Here is a 19,408-nt window from a genome sequence, read left to right on the forward strand (position 1 = left end):
GAGGGAAAAGGAGGAGTGTGTTTGTGAGTGGTGTGTTTGTGATCTCCTTTAGAGCTTCCAGAAGAGAAGACACTTAGAAGACACTTAGAAAACGCATCAAGGCATATGTTTGTGTTCCGTGCCCTGACATGGCTTCCATATGGTGAGCCCATAGTTCCTATACTGAATCTCTGGAAACTGAGGGTCTGTGTGTGTCTGTGTGTGTGTGTGTGGTGTGTGGGTACACTCTTAGAAAAAAGGGTTCCAAAAGGGTTCTTTGGCTGTCCCCATAGGAGCACCCTTTTTTGTTTCACAGGTAAAATCCTTTTTGGTTCTAACCCTTTTGGGTTCCATGTAGAACCCTCTGTGGAAAGGGTTCTACGTGGAACAAAAAAGGTTATTCAAAGGGTTCTCCTATGGGGAAGGCTGAAGAACCCTTTTAGGTTTTAGACAGCACCTTCTTTTCTAAGAGTGCACCTCTCCTTCCTGTACTAATTTAGTCCTTCCAAGCAACACTCTACTCTTAGAAAAAATTGTTGCAAAAGGGTTCTTCAGCTGTTCCCATAGGAGAACCCTTTTCGGTTCCAAGTAGAACCCTTTCCACAGAGGATTCTACATGGATTTACCTGGTACCAAATAGGGTTCTCCTATGGGAACAGCTGAATAACCCTTTTGGAACCATTTTTTCTAAGAGTAGAGTGTTGCTTGGAGGGACTAAATTACACGTAACACATGCTCTCCAGCAGCAGCAGTGTAAAAGCACCCTGGGCGGCGTGCGAGTCCTGATATCTGCCGTAAACATTAGCCAGCCCCGAGATGGATGGACAGAGTGATGGATGAGGAGAGGAAAGGAAAGAAAGGAATGATGGATGGATTGGATTGGATAAAGGAGTAATGGATGAGTAACAACGAAATGGAAAATGTCATGGCTATTCATTTCTCCCTCGAGACAAGATGGAGAGGCTCTCTAATTCAATTCTATCTGTCCTAACTTTTATTGAAGCCTAGCTGGTATTGTTTCCCTGTGTCTCAGTTTCTCAGGATCTGTAGGGGTTCCCATTGGGAACACCAGATGGGTTTTACTCAGAGCCTTTAGGTGGTGACAGAGACAGTCACAGAGCTCACTGCTTTTTACTTTCAAACAAAGACACTTGACTTGAAGACTGTAGGTGGACTTTGCTGGCAGCAAAAATTAGACTAAAAACCTGTAAAACTGATCAATTATGAAGCAGACAGAAAAAGAAAACACTTTTCATAACCAGGGACATAAATTCCTCGCATGCACGCACGCACGCGCACACACACACACACACACACACACACACACACACACACACACACACACACACACTCAGACCTAAAACAACAAAATTATCCGAGAACAATCCAAAATCAGACGTCACTTTGCCTCAAGTCCCTTTCAGTCAGTCAGTCTGTCTGTGCATCTTAACAACCTGATCTTGAGCTCTCCCATTTAATCAATCAATCAAACAAATGTATTTATAAAGCCCTTTTTACATCAGCAGATGTCACAAAGTGCTATACAGAAACCCAGCCTAAAACCCCAAACAGCAAGCAATGCAGACGTAGAAGCACGGTGGCTAGGAAAAACTCCCTAGAAAGGCAGAAACCTAGGCAGAAACCTAGAGAGGAACCAGGCTCTATACAAACCCCAGGCTCTGCTCCTTAACCATGTTTCTGAGTGTTCTAGGCCAAACACATTTTTACATTTTAGTCATTTAGCAGACGCTCTTATCCAGAGCGACTTACAGTTAGTGAATACATATTTTTTTTATACTGGCCCCCCGTGGGAATCGAACCCACAACCCTGGCGTTGCAAACGCCATGCTCTATCAACTGAGCTACATCCCTGCCGGCCATTCCCTCCCCTACCCTGGATGACACTGGGCCAATTGTGCGCCGCCCATGAGTCTCCCGGTCGCGGCCGGCTGCGACAGAGCCTGGATTCAAACCAGGATCTCTAGTGGCACAGTTAGCACTGCGATGCAGTGCCTTAGACCACTGCGCCACTCAGGAGTACGAGGGCTACAGAAGCTACATGAGACACCTGAAACCTACATTGTAACCCAACCATGAGTATCTCCTCATGCTACCCTCCAAATGAACCCAGAACATATTTTGCTAATTTAACCCTTTGTTAACCAGGTGGCTGAGAACACATTAGCTTGTACAGCTACAGTATGTGGGGAGGATTTGCAGAGGTGAGGATAGGGATTGAATGAGCCATTTGGAAGACATCACATCTCTGACAAGGTCTCTGAACATGGATCACTGAAAACGGGAGCGGGTTCTAGGGTTTCCGTGGCGACAGGGTGTTGTGACCCGGTGGGTCTGCCTGTCAGGACTGTGACTGACCACCGCAGGTCATCTATACTCCGACAGGGCCCCGACAGTGTCACGTAACCAGGAAGCAGCATATTACCTCTGCCAATCACACTGAGCTGGTGTAACCTGAGAGACAGACAGGTCCTTATCCTGAACATGACCAGACAGACACGGTTTAGCTCTGATGCCTATCTGGACTTAACACAGACATAGAGAAGGCTGGGACTCAATCAAACTCAGTGGGTGCCAAAACTGGTCTGCCTTCCTGTCTGTCTGTCTGTCTGTGAAACACTAAACTGAAAGTAAAACACACCCAAACCCATCCTTCACCTGGTTGGGACTGTCTGTAGAACAATAGCACCTGGCACACACTGGCTCTACATCAAAACAAGGCATATAATGCCTTGTCTGTCTTCCACTGTCCTACCACTTAAATTCATATAGGTCACTTATATGTCTGCTGTGATGATTAACTCAGGGATGGATACCACAGCCTGGCAAAGGACCATGGGAGTCAGGAAATCAATACAACAGTTCCTGGGTAGGTCTCAAGAGAGACATGTATAGTAAAACTAGGACATAGAGACACACACAGTACCATGGACATGTCATTGAGTTCACCTTCTGAGATGTCAACAAAAACTGAACTGCTGAATACAGTACTGTAATACTAGGGATGCACAAATAATAAAATGCACATGGAAATCTCAATATTGACATGTATAATATCCATATCGCAAGAGAGCCATATCTCATGCAATATTTTGAAACGCATCTCACCCGCATGTTGCGTCCGTTGTTATAGTTAACAAAAAAATAATCCTCTTGCAGCTGCTTCTCACACACAACAAGCCCCACCCCTGTCACTCAAGCTGCGCAGTTCCGCCTCCTTACTGTTAGATTCACTATAAGTTTGTATGCTGTTCTGTTAGGTCAAATGCAGTCAACTGATTGTTCCAAACAAGAAAGATGCTGCTTTCCACGTTGCTTTTTAATAGATGTAATTCTATTTCTATGATTCCAACAGTTCACCTAAGTATTTTGATCTATATTGCACGTCAAATCGCAATATTTGGTTAAAAAGATCACCATTTAATTTTTGTCCCATATTGTGCAGCCCTATGTAATACTGTACTGAATTATACTGGAATAGTCATTCTAAGATTTACAATTTAATAATTTAGCAGACACTCTTATCTAAAGCAACTAACAATAAGCATTCTCCAGTATTCTTCTTTGTATCTTAGTCACATTGTCTTTGAATGTTCTCTCCAGACTGAGTGACTCATTATTACATAGCTAGTTATATAATGGCCTAATGAACCAAATCAAAACGATTGAGATTAATGAGGTGTCAAGAAGAGACCAATTGGATTGACAAATGAAGATGACAGAATATATATTCATTATCATTTATTAAACAAAATATGACCTCGCCTTTCAATTGGACAGCTCTGCCATCATCACATAATCTTTGCCTCCTGTGTTTGGGTTCGTATCGCTCCCTTACCCAGGTCATTCGCCCAAATACTTTACAAAAAATATCACATCTCCTTTCACTATTAATCTGCTGTACAAACAACAATTAGGAAGCCACAGAGAGAGAAAGATGTGACATGCACATTAAATCAGAGAAGGATAGGAAAAAAAGAAAATAATCTATTTTTGTAAGGAAAATAAAATATACTTTGTTGTGAAGTTTGCATGAGTGAATGTTTTTATCATGTTTAAACAAATCCTGTTCATAATAGATACAATTATAACTGTATAACTGCAATATAATAATAACGGTAAGAAAATATAAAAAATAATGTATTGGATAGTAAACTTGAAAGCCAAAGCACTCAGTTAAAAAATAAATACAATTTCTATTTTCAGTCAGAGAAGTAAACGTATGAAACTGAAACAAATCTCAAAACCATAACTGAGCTAAACACACACACACTCAGGGTCAAGCTAGCATGCATCCGGCTCTCCCCTGTGGCCCCAGTCTTCCCCCCACCCTACCCACAGTGCTATAGGTTAGTGCCATCACTGTCCCCTCTCCTATCTTTCCACTGCAATCACTATTCGCAACTTGACATGAGGAGATCAAGGAGGCGTTCTACAGCATCCTACCACCAGCTATCAGCCAGCTATCAGCCAGCCCAGTCTGTGGTGCTATTACAACCCAGCACGGCACCATGTCCGCTGGTCCAGTCCAATTCACTTGTTCATGAAGTGCAGCATCCTAGTGTGCAGACATGCAAGCATCCAGACCCTTCTCTGGCTCCTCCATAGAATCCTGCTTTGGTATGGAGTAGCAGTGGTCCCCCATATAGGCAGGATGTGCTGCCCACAGAGGCTCCAGAGACACCTTCATCCAGGGCTTACATAACATTCCTATTAAAACCAATTGGATCCACAGTTTCCAGCAGTTTTAGGCAGGGAGCAGCAGAACTAGGCAGGAAGGAATGGGGGAGCTGCCTTGGCTTAGTAATGCTAGGAGAAACACTGTTATAGACTGTGTGGATGGATGGAGATGGAGGATCACTGGTAGCCCAAGGCAGACGCTGGGCCCAGTCTCTGGCTGTAGAGGGCGTAGTGGGGGTAGTAAGGAGAACCAGCCTGGAGGGAGTGCAGGGGGATGGAGGTAGGTCCGGGGGGCAGGTGGACCTTACCATAGGGGTGGTACCGGGCCAGACCCAGGGTATGGGGAGCCCTGAGGGAAAAGGAGTTCTGCAGGGAGGCCTGGCTCTGGTGGGGGAGGTGGAAGTGGCAAGAGGCAGCAGAGGAGGAGGAGACAGAGGGGTATGCAGAGAGGAGCTTACTGTCCATCCCTCCAGGTAAGGAGGTGTGTGTGCACAGGTGGGCCAGCAGCTCTTCTGAGGTGGAGAAGCGTTTATCACAAGGCCCCCCAGCCGATACCCAGTTACAAGCATGAGGCATGGGGTTATTGGAGAGCATGAAGCCGTAGGTGTAGAGGGGGTGGGACAGGGTGGGGGTGATGCTGGAAGACATAGTGCTGGGGTGGAGGGAGTGGGAGGGGTAGACCAAGCCTGGGTAGCCTGATTTGAGGGAGGAGGAGGGGTCATGGACGCAGGGATTGTTGCCCCCCAGGTGGGGTGAGTTGGGGTATCTGAGGCAGTACGGATCCCCTGCACAAACCCTGCATGAAGGAGAAGGGGAGAGGCACCAGTGAGGGGCTGGAGCTAGGGGTGCTTCCCCGGTACCCTCACTCCCCCTCCTCCCAGACCAGACTTGGTAGGGTCCAACCCTGGGACAAACTGGGAGGGGTATCCAGCATAGGCCCCCACTACAGAGCCATGGTAGCCCATACCAGAGGAGGACAGGGGGAAGACAGTGTGGCCAGTCTTGTAGGGGGAAATAGGAGTGATGTGTCCAGGACCCAGGCCGAGTGGTGGGGGTTGGGAGTCCATCTTGCCCACCTCGTGGCTGGGGCTTCCTCAGAGCTGCCTGTGCTGGAGTTGGTGCTGGCTCTGGCATGGCTGGAGTTAGCCATCTGGGGACTGTCCAAACTGACCTTATGCACATCTGACTCCTTCTTAAGATGGCCACCACTACTGCTGCTACTGTTACTGTTCCTGTGTGGACTGTGCTGTTCCTGTTTGTGTTCTCCATTCAGAGTCTGAGAGTGGGAAACATGTAATCCGTGGAGGCGACGGCTCTGTCTGTGTGTCTGTGATGGCTGATGTGTGTGCTGAGGGAGGTGTGCCACTACCCACCCTGGAGTTGGGAGAGATGGCGTGTGGCGGAAAGGATGGACAAGAACCTGATGAGTTACTGTTAGCTCCTCCATTCCCATTACTAAGGTAACCTGAAGCCGGTCTTGTCAGAACTGTTATTAGAGCTACCAACCCCGTCCTCCGACTGTCTCCCCCTACTTTGTTATAGGGCTTGAAGCTGGACTTGTCCTCCTGTGAGGGCGTGGTCCCCCAGTTTGTGACTGGAGGAGGAGGAAGAGGAGCGTCCATCATGGTCACCATGGCCATTAGGGGAGATAGAGCCTAGCTTGGAGGAGGGAGGGTCAGGCTTGCCAATCTGGTAGCAGGTCTGAGCCAGCAGGGCCAGGGGACTCTTCTTGGCATCAAGCTGGAGAAATAAAACAAGACTTTAAGTTAAGTTTAAGCGGACTTTTCACAACGATTACAGGTGTAGAAAGAAAGAAAGAAAGAAAAGAAAGAGAAAGAGGAAAGAAAGAAAGAAAGAAAGAAAGAAAGAAAGAAAGAAAGAAAGAAAGAAAGAAAGAAAATACTGTTAGCAGTAATTGTTTCAATGTATTTGGCAGAATGAGGTGTTGCTGTAGGCTATGGCTAGTTTATCGAATGGATGTGAGGCCTATTGCCTACAAAGTTGAAGCAAAATGGTATAAACGGTCATTCGAAAAAAACTGCAGCCCCGGGGATGTAGCAAATGAGAAAAGACGCTTAGGGAATGGCTTTTTCAGAAATCCCGACTGTGCGCATCACCAAAATAATTATGTATTATGGGCTAAAAGTCGAGGAACTTGCTTTGCACAAAAAAACGCACCAAAGTGTTGAGGGAATAAACCGTGAGTAGAATTATCTATATGCCAAACAACAACGAAATTCAATGTGACAATTTACCAAGACAATAGAAACATATTCACAATACCTCAATGCTCACTGGTGCAGATTGTAGGGGCTGCAGGTATTCCGGGTGGTGGAGCAAGTGGCTGGTGTGCGCCGTCAACATCTTGCGTATCCGGATAGGGGAGCCGCTTTGCCAGGCGAATAGGATCCAAAAGAGTCGGTGAAGAAACCAACGCGCCCGTTGGGGAGCTGCGGTTATAACTACTGTAACAAGATTCGGAGGTCCGGCTGCGTATCTCGTGCGTAATAGATCCAGAAGAGAAATCTTTCATTGGGGAGGGAAACGAAATTATGTTGGAGAGGGGCAGTGCTTTGTTAATGTCCCGGAAAAATAAAGTTTATAATTATCCATGTGCAGTGTATAGTTTAATTATAATCCTCGAGAGAAAGCCTGTAGCCTATACCCCATCTAGTTTCATTTTACAGAAGTTGACGTTCGGTTCTTCACTCATGGTGCGGATTCCAGAATTGTTCTTCCGGGGATACTAATTCACAAAATCCGCATCAATCGAGCTGTGAGCGAAATATACGCATACAATTCAGTTATATAATAAGTATAGCAAAAGTGAGAAAAGGTGTAGAGATTCCCAAAAGACGGCCGCGATACACACAAAATCGGACCGGTTCCAGACTATAGCTCGCTCTCTCTCTCTCTCTGTCTCTCCAGCACTCACACACCATCCGGACCGTACCTCGAGTGTGTGAGATCACAAGGGGATCTTCGTAGTAAGCGAGCCGCCGTCCAATAGTTGGTGTCTGCATCGTTAAAAATGAGAAGGGCTGATGCGTTTCTTCTGAAGGCGGAGCAATATATTGTCCCCCTCGGCCAATGAAGACAGACTGTCCACTGTATTTCACGGCGTTCGATAAGTCTTCTGATAATCTTTCAAATGTCATCATGTCATAATTGAATGTAATTCCCTTTGATGCAAAAAATGTTTTACCAGGCGCCCTATATGGTATTTATGTTGATTATGTATCATTGCGAGTGTATCAGTGTGCCTTATGCATGACCAACAGGGGGCACTATTGATGACATTGTATTACTGGGATTATTATTGTCATCATCATCACCAATACAACCAAGTTTTTGGCTTATATTGGCTGTGAGGCTAATTTAAGTTTATTAGACTCTTGTGACTGTTGTGGTCACTGCAGGAGTGAAATCAATTTACTGTTAACAGAAATTGGATAACATTGTCTAGCCTGTGCCACATTCAACTCTCTATCTCCTTATTGGAATGTACAAAGTCAAATCAAATCAAATCTAATTTTATTTGTCACATGCTCCGAATAAAAAAGGTGTAGACCTTACAGTGAAATGCTTACTTACAAGCCCTTAACCAACAATGACATTTTAAGAAAGAATACCAAAAAAAATACAAAAAAATACAATATACAATAATACGAAATAAAAGTAACAAATAATTAAAGAGAAGCAGTAAAAATAGCAATAGCAAGGCTATATACAGGGGGTACCGAGTCAATGTGCGGGGGCACCGGTTAGGTGAGGTAATTGGGGTAATATGTACATGTAGGTAGAGTTATTAAAGTGACTATGCATAGATAATAAACAGAGAGTAGCAGCGGCGTAAAAGAGGGGTGGGGGGCAGTGCAAATAGTCTGGGTAGCCATTTGATTAGATGTTCAGGAGTCTTATGGCTTGGGGGTAGAAGCTGTTTAGAAGCCTCTTGGACCTAGACTTGGGGCTCTGGTACCGTAACCGTGCAAGGTAGCAGAAGGAACAGTCTATGACTACTGTGGTTGGAGTCTTTGACAATTTTTAGGGCCTTCCTCTGACACCGCCTGGTATAGAGGTCCTGGATAGGAAGCTTGGCCCCAGTGATGTACTGGGCGTACGCACTACCCTCTGAGTGCCTTGCTTCGGAGGCCGAGCAGTTGCCATACAAGGCATTGATAAAACCAGTCAGGATGCTCCTCGATGGTGTAGCTGTAGAACCTTTTGAGGATCTGAGGACCCATGCCAAATCTTTTTCAGTCTCCTTAGGGGGAATAGGTTTAGTTGTGCCCTCTTCACGACTGTCTTGGTGTGCTTGGACCATGTTAGTTTGTTGGTGATGTGGACACCAAGGAACTTGAAGCTCTCAACCTGCTCCACTATAGCTCCGTCGCTGAGAATGGGGGCTGCTCGGTCCTCTTCTTTTTCCTGTAGTCCACAATCATCTCCTTTGTCTTGATCACGTTGAGGGAGAGGTTGTTGTCCTGGCACCACACGGCCAGGTCCCTGACCTCCTCCCTATAGGCTGTCTTGTCGTTGTCGGTGATTGGGCCTACCACTGTTGTGTCATCGGCAAACGTAATGATGGTGTTGGAGTAGTGCCTGGCCATGCAGTCATGAATGAACAGGGAGTACAGGAGGGGACTGAGCACGCACCCCTGAGGGTCCTCTGTGTTGAGGATCAGCGTGGCAGATGTGTTGTTACCTACCCTTACCACCTGGGGGCGGCCCGTCAGGAAGTCCAGGATCCAGTTGCAGAGGGAGGTGTTTAGTCCCAGGGTCCTTATCTTAGTGATGAGCTTTGTGGGCACTATGGTGTTGAACGCTGAGGTGTAGGCAATGAATAGCATTCTCACATAGGTGTTCCTTTTGTCCATGTGTGTAAGGGCAGTGTGGAGCGCAATAGAAATAGCATATTCTGTGGATCTGTTGGGGCGATATGCAAATTAGGGTGTAGGGTTTCTGGGATAATGGTGTTGATGTGAGCCATGACCAGCCTTTCAAAGCATTTAATGGCTACAGACGTGAGTGCTACGGGTCTGTAGTCATTTAGGCAGGTTACCTTAGTGTTCTGGAGCACAGGGACTATGGTGGTCTGCTTGAAACATGTTGGTATTACAGACTCAGACAGGGATAGGTTGAAAATGTCAGTGTTGCCAGTTGGTCAGCGCATGCTCGGAGTACATGTCCTGGTAATCCGTCTGTGAATGTTGACCTGTTTAAAGGTCTTACTCACATCGGCTACGGAGAGCGTGATCACACAGTCATCCAGAACAGCTGATGCTCTCATGCATGTTTCAGTGTTACTTGCCTCGAAGCGAGCATAGAAGTAATTTAGCTTGTCTGGTAGGCTTGTGTCACTGGGCAGCTCACGGCTGTGCTTCCCTTTGTAGTCTGTAATAGTTTGCAAGCCCTGCCACATCCAACGAGCGTCGGAGCCGGTGTAGTACGTTTCGATCTTAGTCCTGTATTGACTCTTTGCCTGTTTGATGGTTCGTCGGAGGGCATAGCGGGATTTCTTATAAGCGTCCGGGTTAGAGTCCCGCTCCTTGAAAGTGGCAGCTCTACCCTTTAGCTCAGTGCGGATGTTGCCTGTAATCCATGGCTTCTGGTTGGGGTATGTACGTACAGTCACTGTGGGGACGACGTCATCGATGCACTTATTGATGAAGCCAGTGACTGATGTGGTGTACTCCTCAATGCCATCGGAAGAATCTCGGAACATATTCCAGTCTGTGCTAGCAAAACAGTCCTGTAGCGTAGCATCTGCTTCATCTGACCACTTTGTTATTGACCGAGTCACTGGTGCTTCCTGCTTTAGTTTTTGCTTGTAAGCAGGAATCAGGAGGATAGAATTATGGTCAGATTTTCCAAATGGAGGGCGAGGGAGAGCTTTGTATGCGTCTCTGTGTGTGGAGTAAAGGTAGTCTAGAGTTTTTTACCCTCTGGTTGCACATTTAACATGCTGGTAGAAATGAGGTAAAACAGATGTAAGTTTCCCTGCATTAAAGTCCCCGGCCACTAGGAGCGCAGCCTCTGGATGAGCGTTTTCCTGTTTGCTTATGGCCGTATACAGTTCATTGAGTGCGGTCTTAGTGCCAGCATCGGTTTGTGGTGGTAAATAGACAGCTACATAGAATATAGATGAAAACTCTCTTGGTAGATAGTGTGGTCTACAGCTTATCATGAGATACTCTACCTCAGGCGAGAAAAACCTCGAAAGTTCCTTAGATATCGTGCACCAGCTGTTGTTTACAAATATACGTAGACTGACACCCCTTGTCTTACCAGAGGCTGCTGTTCTATCCTGTCGATACAGTGTATAACCTGCCAGCTGTGTTATTCATTTAATCGTTCAGCCACGACTCGGTGAAACATAAGATATTACAGTTTTTAATGTCCCGTTGGTAGGATATTCATGCCTGTAGTTCGTCCATTTTATTATCAAGCGATTGTAAGTTGGCCAATAGTATCGATGCCAAAGGCAGATTAGCCACTCGTCGCCGGCTCCTTACCAAGCACCCGATCTCCTTCCGCGATATCTCCTTTTCTTTCTACTGCGAATGTGAGTCACACACATTTTACATACCTACTCCTTAGTCTACTTGTGCCATTGAAATTGAGTTTCGCGTACTGATCCCAGTCACATCACTTGGGCTGTTTTTGATTATTTTATGTAATTTTCACAACCAGTCAGGGAGAAATGTGCTAAAGAGGTTGAACAGTGCCTCTATATTCATGGTTCTATAAATCTGGAATGTTAATAACTTGATTGCATTACACGCCTGGCTGCTGACTGACTCTGCAATGAGCTAATTTTGTTAACCTAATTATACAATGAATTGGTTAAAGTACTTAAAAATTACGCCTGACAAGAGCTATTAGCGGCGGCCCAGAATAGTCTCAGTCTGCGGGGCTGTGATGATCCCAATCCTCTGGCTGTCCTCTCAATCCAGGGAGAAATAAATGGGTCATAATTCATCAGAATCATAACCTATGGGCAAAAGGCTACATGATGATGGAAATGAGAATCAGATGATGCGTCCCTCTATTACATTGTTCTCCATATAAGATAGCTGTGCCTCATGGCAAAATACATAACAGTAGTAATAAAATGTACAGTGATATTGTTGCATGATGTTATATGACATTGTGAACATAATAACATAGTAACTACATTGGCAGAGCATACTGTAAATGCATACTAACCAGTAGCTAGTTTTAAAGGTAGACTCAGCGAAATGACGTTGCCATGACCAGCACCGCAGATATTGAGATGAGCAAGATGCAGGACTTCACTCTCACACAGTCACAAACAGTATTTGCGCATGTGCACGTGTTCTCTTCATGCTGTTACAGCGTGGTAGACAGGGGACCAAAACAGCTGAGATGATGAGCCTCTATGCAGTTTACTTTCTAAATCTACAGTACCAGTCAAAGGTTTGGACACACCTACTAATTCCAGGGTTTTTCTTTATTTTTACTATTTTCTACATTGTAGAATAATAGTGAAGACATCAAAACTATGAAATAACACATATGGAATCATGTAGTAACCAAAAAAGTGTTAAACAAATCACAATATCTTTTATATTTGAGATTAGCCACCCTTTGCCTTGATGACAGCTTTGCACACTCTTGTCATTCTCTCAACCAACTTCATGACGTAGTCACCTGGAAAGCATTTCAATTAACAGGTGTGCCTTGTTAAAAGTTAATTTGTGGAATTTATTTCCTTCTTAATGCGTTTGAGCCAATCAGTTGTGTTGTGACAAGGTAGAGGTTGGATACAGAATATAGCCCTATTTGGTAAAAGACCAAGTCCATATTTTGGCATGAACAGCCCAAATAAGCAAAGAGAAACGACAGTCCATCATTACTATAAGACATGAAGGTCAGTCAATCTGGAACATTTCTAGAACTTTCAGTTTCTTCAAGTGCAGTCGCAAAAACCATCAAGCGCTATGATGAAACTGGCTCTCATGAGGACTGCCACAGGAAAGGAAGACCCAGAGTTACCTCTGCTGCAGAGGATAAGTTCATTAGAGTTACCAGCCTCAGAACTTGCAGCCCAAATAAACGCTTCACAGAGTTCAAGTAACAGACACATCTCAACATCAACTGTTCAGAGGAGACTGTGGGAATCAGGAATTGCTGCAAAGAAAGCACTACTAAAGGACACCAATAAGAAGAAGAGACTTGGGCCAAGAAACATGAGCAATGGAAGTTAGACCAGTGGAAATCTGTCCTTTGATCTGATGAGTCCAAATTTGACATTTTTGGTTCCAACCACCGTGTCTTTGTGAGACGCAGAGTATGTGAACGGATGATCTCTGCATGTGTGGTTCCCACCGTGAAGCATGGAGGAGGAGGTGTGATGGTGTGGGGGTGCTTTGCTGGTGACACTGTCTGTGATTTATTTAGAATTCAAGGCACACTTAACCAGCATGGCTACCACAACATTCAGCAGCGATACACCATCCCATCTGGTTTGCGCTTAGTGGGACTATCATTTGTTTTTCAACAGGACAATGACCCAACACACCTCCAGGCTGTGTAAGGGCTATTTGACCAAGAAGGAGAGTGATGGAGTGCTGCATCAGATGACCTGGCCTCCACAATCACCCGACATCAACCCAATTGAGAGGGTTTGGGATGAGTTGGACCGCAGAGTGAAGGAAAAGCAGCCAACAAGTGCTCAACATATGTGGGAACTCCTTAAAGACTTTTGGAAAAGCATTACTGGTGAAGCTGGTTGAGGGAATGCCAAGAGTGTGCAAAGCTGTCATCAAGGCAGAGTGGCTACTTTGAAGAATCTCAAATATAAAATATATATTGATTTGTTTAACACTTTTTTGGTTACTATATGATTCCATATGTGTTATTTTATAGTTTTGATGTCTTCACTATTATTCTACAATGTAGAAAATAGTAAAAAATTAAGAAAAACCCTTGACTGCGTAGTTGTGTCCAAACTTTTGACTGGTACTGTATGTCATATTGCTGAGTCTACCTTTAATTTATCTGTTACTACACCATCCTCATATACCAGCTAGTAGTCAGTGTTTATAAAGGTGATATATTTTGACGTAACACATTTCTGCCCTCAGATAGACACCCAGAGCAACACAACTCCCAGTATACATTAATCAGTGTCATAGAGGTGATACGAGGCATAGTGCTGGAGAAACATGACATCAGGGAACAGGGTCAAAGTTCAACACCACTGGAGAGACTGCTGCTGTATGGAGGAGACTGCACTCTGTAACTGTGTCATGATGAGACACAGGCATGGCAGAGGCAACGATACTCTATCAAACTTGTTTATCAAAGTTAGTTAGCAACTAATTTATCTTGCTTTGTACCCCTCAGGGTTTATTTCCTTGACCATCAACATGAAAAGGAAAAGAAGAATGGTATGAGGGAGGAGAGAGGGAAGAATGAGAGAGATGAGATAGAGAGAGAAAGTGAGGGCCGGCCTGAACAATGGGGATCTCCTCCTGGACTTACCATCAGTCACCTTGAAGTTGGTCAGTAACAGCTGTGACATGTTGCATCAGTGTGTGTGTGTGTGCCGCAGGCTTCCTGTGGCGAGGGACAATCTATCTCCAAACCTCTCTCTCTGATCACAGAACATAATCACAGCAACGCCACTCAGCAAATCAATGGAGACCATCTTGACAGACAGATCTAAACAAGCCCCAACGATTGATAGATCTGATCGCTGTACTGCGACATACAGTACAGAATGTTGTGTACTGGGTGGAAGGTCTACATAGTGACTACATACACACACACACACACACACAAACAAACACACACACACACACATACTCATTCACACTTTCAAAACCAATGTTGGGATTTACTGACCTTGAGGTGGTGGATAATATATAATGATCTCTGGCAGATATAAGTCAGATGCTTCTATAACCAATGGAGTCTTTCATTTTAAAATGGTCATGAATCTCTCTAGTTTTCTCCCACTCCGTCTGCCAGACAGGCATTCCTCTGGAAGTGCATCAAGATCAAGGCCAGTTATAATGCCTTTTTATGTTCCCATACTAACCACCACACACACACCCTGGACATGATTGACCGCAAGTGTGTGCTGGCATATAAACCACACGCAAGTGTATGAACACACACACACACACACACACTCTGCTTCTCTCTCACACACCATCTGTAGATGTTATGTGTGTTCATTTCCATAGTTAAACAAGGCTAATCTGTGTGAGGCTGCTGTGTCAGTCAGCTGTAGTGAACAAAGCACTTATCTCTCAGCAGTCTGATACTCAGAGCCTGTTTGTTTTATCCTCTAGTCCTCCACCTGCCTGCCTGTCTGCCTGTCACCAGCTAATGTCAACAATCACTTACACACTCACATATTTAAATAACAGTAGCTTTTCCACTCCCTCAAACACACACTCAAAAACACACAAGCATACAAACACGCACACACACGCTTGCACGCACACGCACGCACGCACACACACACACACAGACAGACAGACCCTTGCCATGCCACACGCCCTTCCCCACAACAAAAGCTGCCGTTGTTCACAGACAGCAGGCAGGGAGAGCAGAGGAGCAGTTATCTGCTAGCTATGGTTCTGTGGGTGGGGAAAGAGATTCAAGGAGATCAGGCTTCCCTGGGATGAGGCGTCAAGGCTGGATCAGATCAGATGAGGGAACAATGTTCATCTGAAATCAAAGTTGTTTTTTTATACCTCTTTGATTTCTCTTCCTCTAGGGAGCTTTCTATTTGCAGAACATCCTAAACCTGACTAGTGTTTGTGTTTGTTTTGTTCATTGTCAAACGCCTATAAGCATCCCACTGGGCACAGTGGTTTTGATTTACATTTGGTTGAGTTGTCAACTAACATAAATTCAATGTGAAATCAACAAAAAATTTCACCAAGTCATTAGATTTAGGTGAAAAGTTGTGTGAAAAAAAGACAAAATTCCCTTACGTTGATGACTTTCTGCAAATCAAATCAGTTTTCCACGTTGATTCAACATCATCACATTGATTTATTTTTATTTTTTTTGATGTGGAAACAACGTTGATTAAATCAGTTTTTGCCCAGTGGGATAACTCATTCCTCATTTGTGTGATTCTCAGCTTTATAATGAGTCGGTGGCTGAAAGGAAAGCCGATCGTTCTGGTCCTGAACCGCCATCATTAATCCTCAGTCTGTCTATAAAATCAAAGAAAAAGGCAGTTAAGTGTAACAGTGCAACCGACCGGACACAGATCTATGGTAGCTATTGACCCAGTCAGCCAGTTCAATAAGTCACTTTGATAGGGAAGTCTGTGGGCCGGTTACGCTGAGTGTGAGAGGAGAAATGGGAAAGGAAGGGGGTGTGTGAGAGAAGGGTGGGGGGAGGGGGAAGGAGAGAGAGAGGAGTGATTCTTTGCTACCCAGTTAAGTGACTATATTTTCTTAACCCTTCATCCAACCCTCACTCACAGCCCGCATGTAAAAGTTGACTAATATGTGGCGTCCATCTTGAAAGCAGAGGGCTATACAGGACTGATGGTTAGGCATAATGTAGGCTGTGTGCTGGGTGCATACCAGCATAATCGCTGGCCAGCAAACTCCATTCCAAACCCCAAACACCCCATTACAGAGGGAAAGATGTATTACAGTCTCAGAGAATGCATGCATGCATGCATCCATGCACGCACACACACACACACACACACACACACACACACACACACACACACACACACACACACACACACACACACACACACACGCACACTTACGCACACACACAGACACAGACAAATATACACACACACACATGCACACCAACACATACACAAACGCACACACACACATTATTCTCTCACATCTGTCAGCGCTCAACACACCCCATACCTCCTCTCTCTCCAGACAGGCCAGCAGCCCTGACACAATCTATCTAAACACTTTACTTGTGCTTAAACCAAGACTAGCGTATTGTTGGGCTAAAGTTGAAAGACTACTGAAACGTGCTAAATGTGTTTTCTCTCTAATTCGTTTTTCTTCCTTTTCCGTTACAATCCCAATGCAGGAATCCAGATAGCACAACAACACTGTTTGGCCACTCAAGGGAGTTCAGCAGCTATTGACCGGATTTTTATATGCTGTTATTAGATTTTATGTTTGAAATCCATGAGAAGGAGAAAATGTCCATGTGACTAGCAGCTTGGTTTTCAGTGCTGCTTCCGTAGTTACTGTGTGCCTGTGCCTGCCTGTGAGTGTGTATGACAGATCGCAGATGTAAATTGATAAGGAAGGATGACGTTTGCCTTATTGGCCCTGTCAATATGGGGGTGGAGTGTGGAGGGGCAGGGGATGACTGTTGTCAGAGTTATCGTCAGACTTTGATGTCACCCAAGGCAGAGCCAAGGCGCAGATCATTGTGTAAGTAAATCAACGCCTATCAGCCATCACCATGTCACATCACACAAAAAATGATCACCATGTTCCAGGCACATCAGTCATCTCACGGCTTGACGGTTGACAGCCAGGATCAAGATAGTGCCATTATGTTTTCCCTATAACTGGTATTAAATGTTGGCCTACTGAGCGTAGAGCAGGGCTGGCTCTAGCCTTTTGCCCCCCCCCCCACCAAGCGGGCAAAATTAAGCGTAGAGCAGAAAGGTGGCACAATTTTCCTCCAGCCACTGTGATAACACACCTGACATTCATGCAGCTCTCAAGGACCTGAGATGCCCTACCCCTAACTCTAGCTTCATGTCCACATCCAGGTTCAACCCTAACTCTGGCTTCAAACCTAAACCTAGATGTAACAGATTCAAAAGTAGGAGGAAGAGATTATGAATTATTCTGTTGATCACCCAACATGCCTCCTCTTTAGTCTGTGATGACATAGTACTGTAGTCTGCGGTGACATAGTACTCTAGTCTGCGATGACATAGTATTCTAGTCTGTGGTGACATAGTACTCTAGTTTGAGGTGACATAGTACTCCAGTTAATCAGTTAGATTGAACTATCTGGGGGTGTAATTAATCTTTTCCCTGACGTATAAGCCTCATATTTCACACAAGCCTTCCACCAACCCCAGGAATATGATTACATATGCCCTAGAAAGCAGGGGATAAACCGTTTATCACCTGAATAAGCATTACTGTGTCATGTTGAACATTACTCATCGTCCTGCACACCAAGCTGACACCTTATGAAATATCTTCACCCTGCACAGACATCACTTTCTGCTGAACTACAACAGTGTCTCTCTCTCTCTCTCTCTCTCTCTCTCTCTCTCTCTCTCTCTCTCTCTCTCTCTCTCTCTCTCTCTCTCTTCCTCTCGCTCTCTTGCTCTCTCTCTCTCTCTCCCCCCTCTCTCTCCCTTTCTTTCCCAGTATTTTTCTCATCCTTGTGTAAGGTTTACTCACACATTTCTTTGCCTGGTAAGTTTCCATAACTCATCATATTGGCAGAAGGATTGATAACACATTTCTTTGCCTGGTAAGTTTCCATTACTCATCATATTGGCAGAAGCTGGTGATTGTCAAGCAAATAACTGTCGGTCTCACGGTAATTGACCGTTAACTCACATAAACACATTTAGCATCTCCTGGCTTCCACATTTAGCCTACAAGCCATTTTATAAAGTCTAATAAATCCATGTAATATAGCCTACACCTTCACAATAAATCCATTACTTGTTTTAGACAGCTCTAAAGAAGCATGATATGAAGAAAATAATAGCATACTCTGAGTTGTCCTTATGTTAGGTCCTGATGTGGCTATGCCAAATGGCTGTGGGCTATACTAGTTCATTTAGCAGACAAGATTTGCTCATAATTCCGTGGCATTATTTTATATTATTTTATAGTATGAAGAATACAATTGAACAAAGCTGAATAAAATATAAATATTTTCTCCGAACGATTTGAGGGAGTGCGCACATGCGTCTATTCTGTGTTGAGCGGTTAACAAAGAAATAGGTAATCCTATATGCTTAATTTAGAGTTATTAATGTAACTTTAGTTGTTCTACAAACGTTAGGCTATATGTTTTGATTTTTAGTACATTGTAAGGCTGCATGATGAGACTCTAATGATGATTTGAAAAAAGTTGCTTGAAAGGCATGAGCTCGGCTTTGTTTTTTGCGCACTCTGTACACACTCCTATATTCTCTCATTCACAATTTGACAAGCACTTGATAATGCCTCGAATTTTACGGCGACATCCCCTTTGTGGCCGTAATGCACCCAAAAAAAATCCATGCCTTTTGCAGCCCGGAGTGCTGCGTTGTGCCCTTCTCAAATCAAATCAAGTCAAATCAAATTTTATTGGCCACATAATAAATAAAAGTAAGCATTTCACTGTAAGTAAGCATTTCACTGTAATGTCTGCACCTGTTGTATTCGGCGCAGACATTACAGTGAAATGCTTACTTACAGCCCTTAACCAACAGTGCATTTATTTTTAATAAAAAAGTAGAATAAAACAACAAAAAAGTGTTGAGAAAAAAGAGCAGAAGTAAAATAAAATAACAGTAGGGAGGCTATATATACAGGGGGTACGGTGCAGAGTCAATGTAATGGGGGGCACCGCTAGTTGAGGTTGTTGAAGTAATATGTACATGTGGGTAGAGTTAAAGTGACTATGCATAAATAATTAACAGAGTAGCAGCAGCGTAAAAAGATGGGGTGGGTGGGGGTGGGGGGGGCAGTGCAAATAGTCCGGGTAGCCATCATTA

The 19,408-nt window shown here is 44.5% G+C and overlaps 1 pseudogene; it reads right to left on the reverse strand.

Moving 5' to 3' along the window:
- Positions 1-4,338: 4,338 nt before the first annotated feature.
- Positions 4,339-19,408, reverse strand: part of LOC123488275 — a 47,666-nt pseudogene continuing 32,596 nt past the window's right edge.

The sequence above is a fragment of the Coregonus clupeaformis genome, unplaced genomic scaffold (assembly GCF_020615455.1).
Source record: "Coregonus clupeaformis isolate EN_2021a unplaced genomic scaffold, ASM2061545v1 scaf2115, whole genome shotgun sequence".
Lineage (NCBI taxonomy): Eukaryota > Metazoa > Chordata > Actinopteri > Salmoniformes > Salmonidae > Coregonus > Coregonus clupeaformis.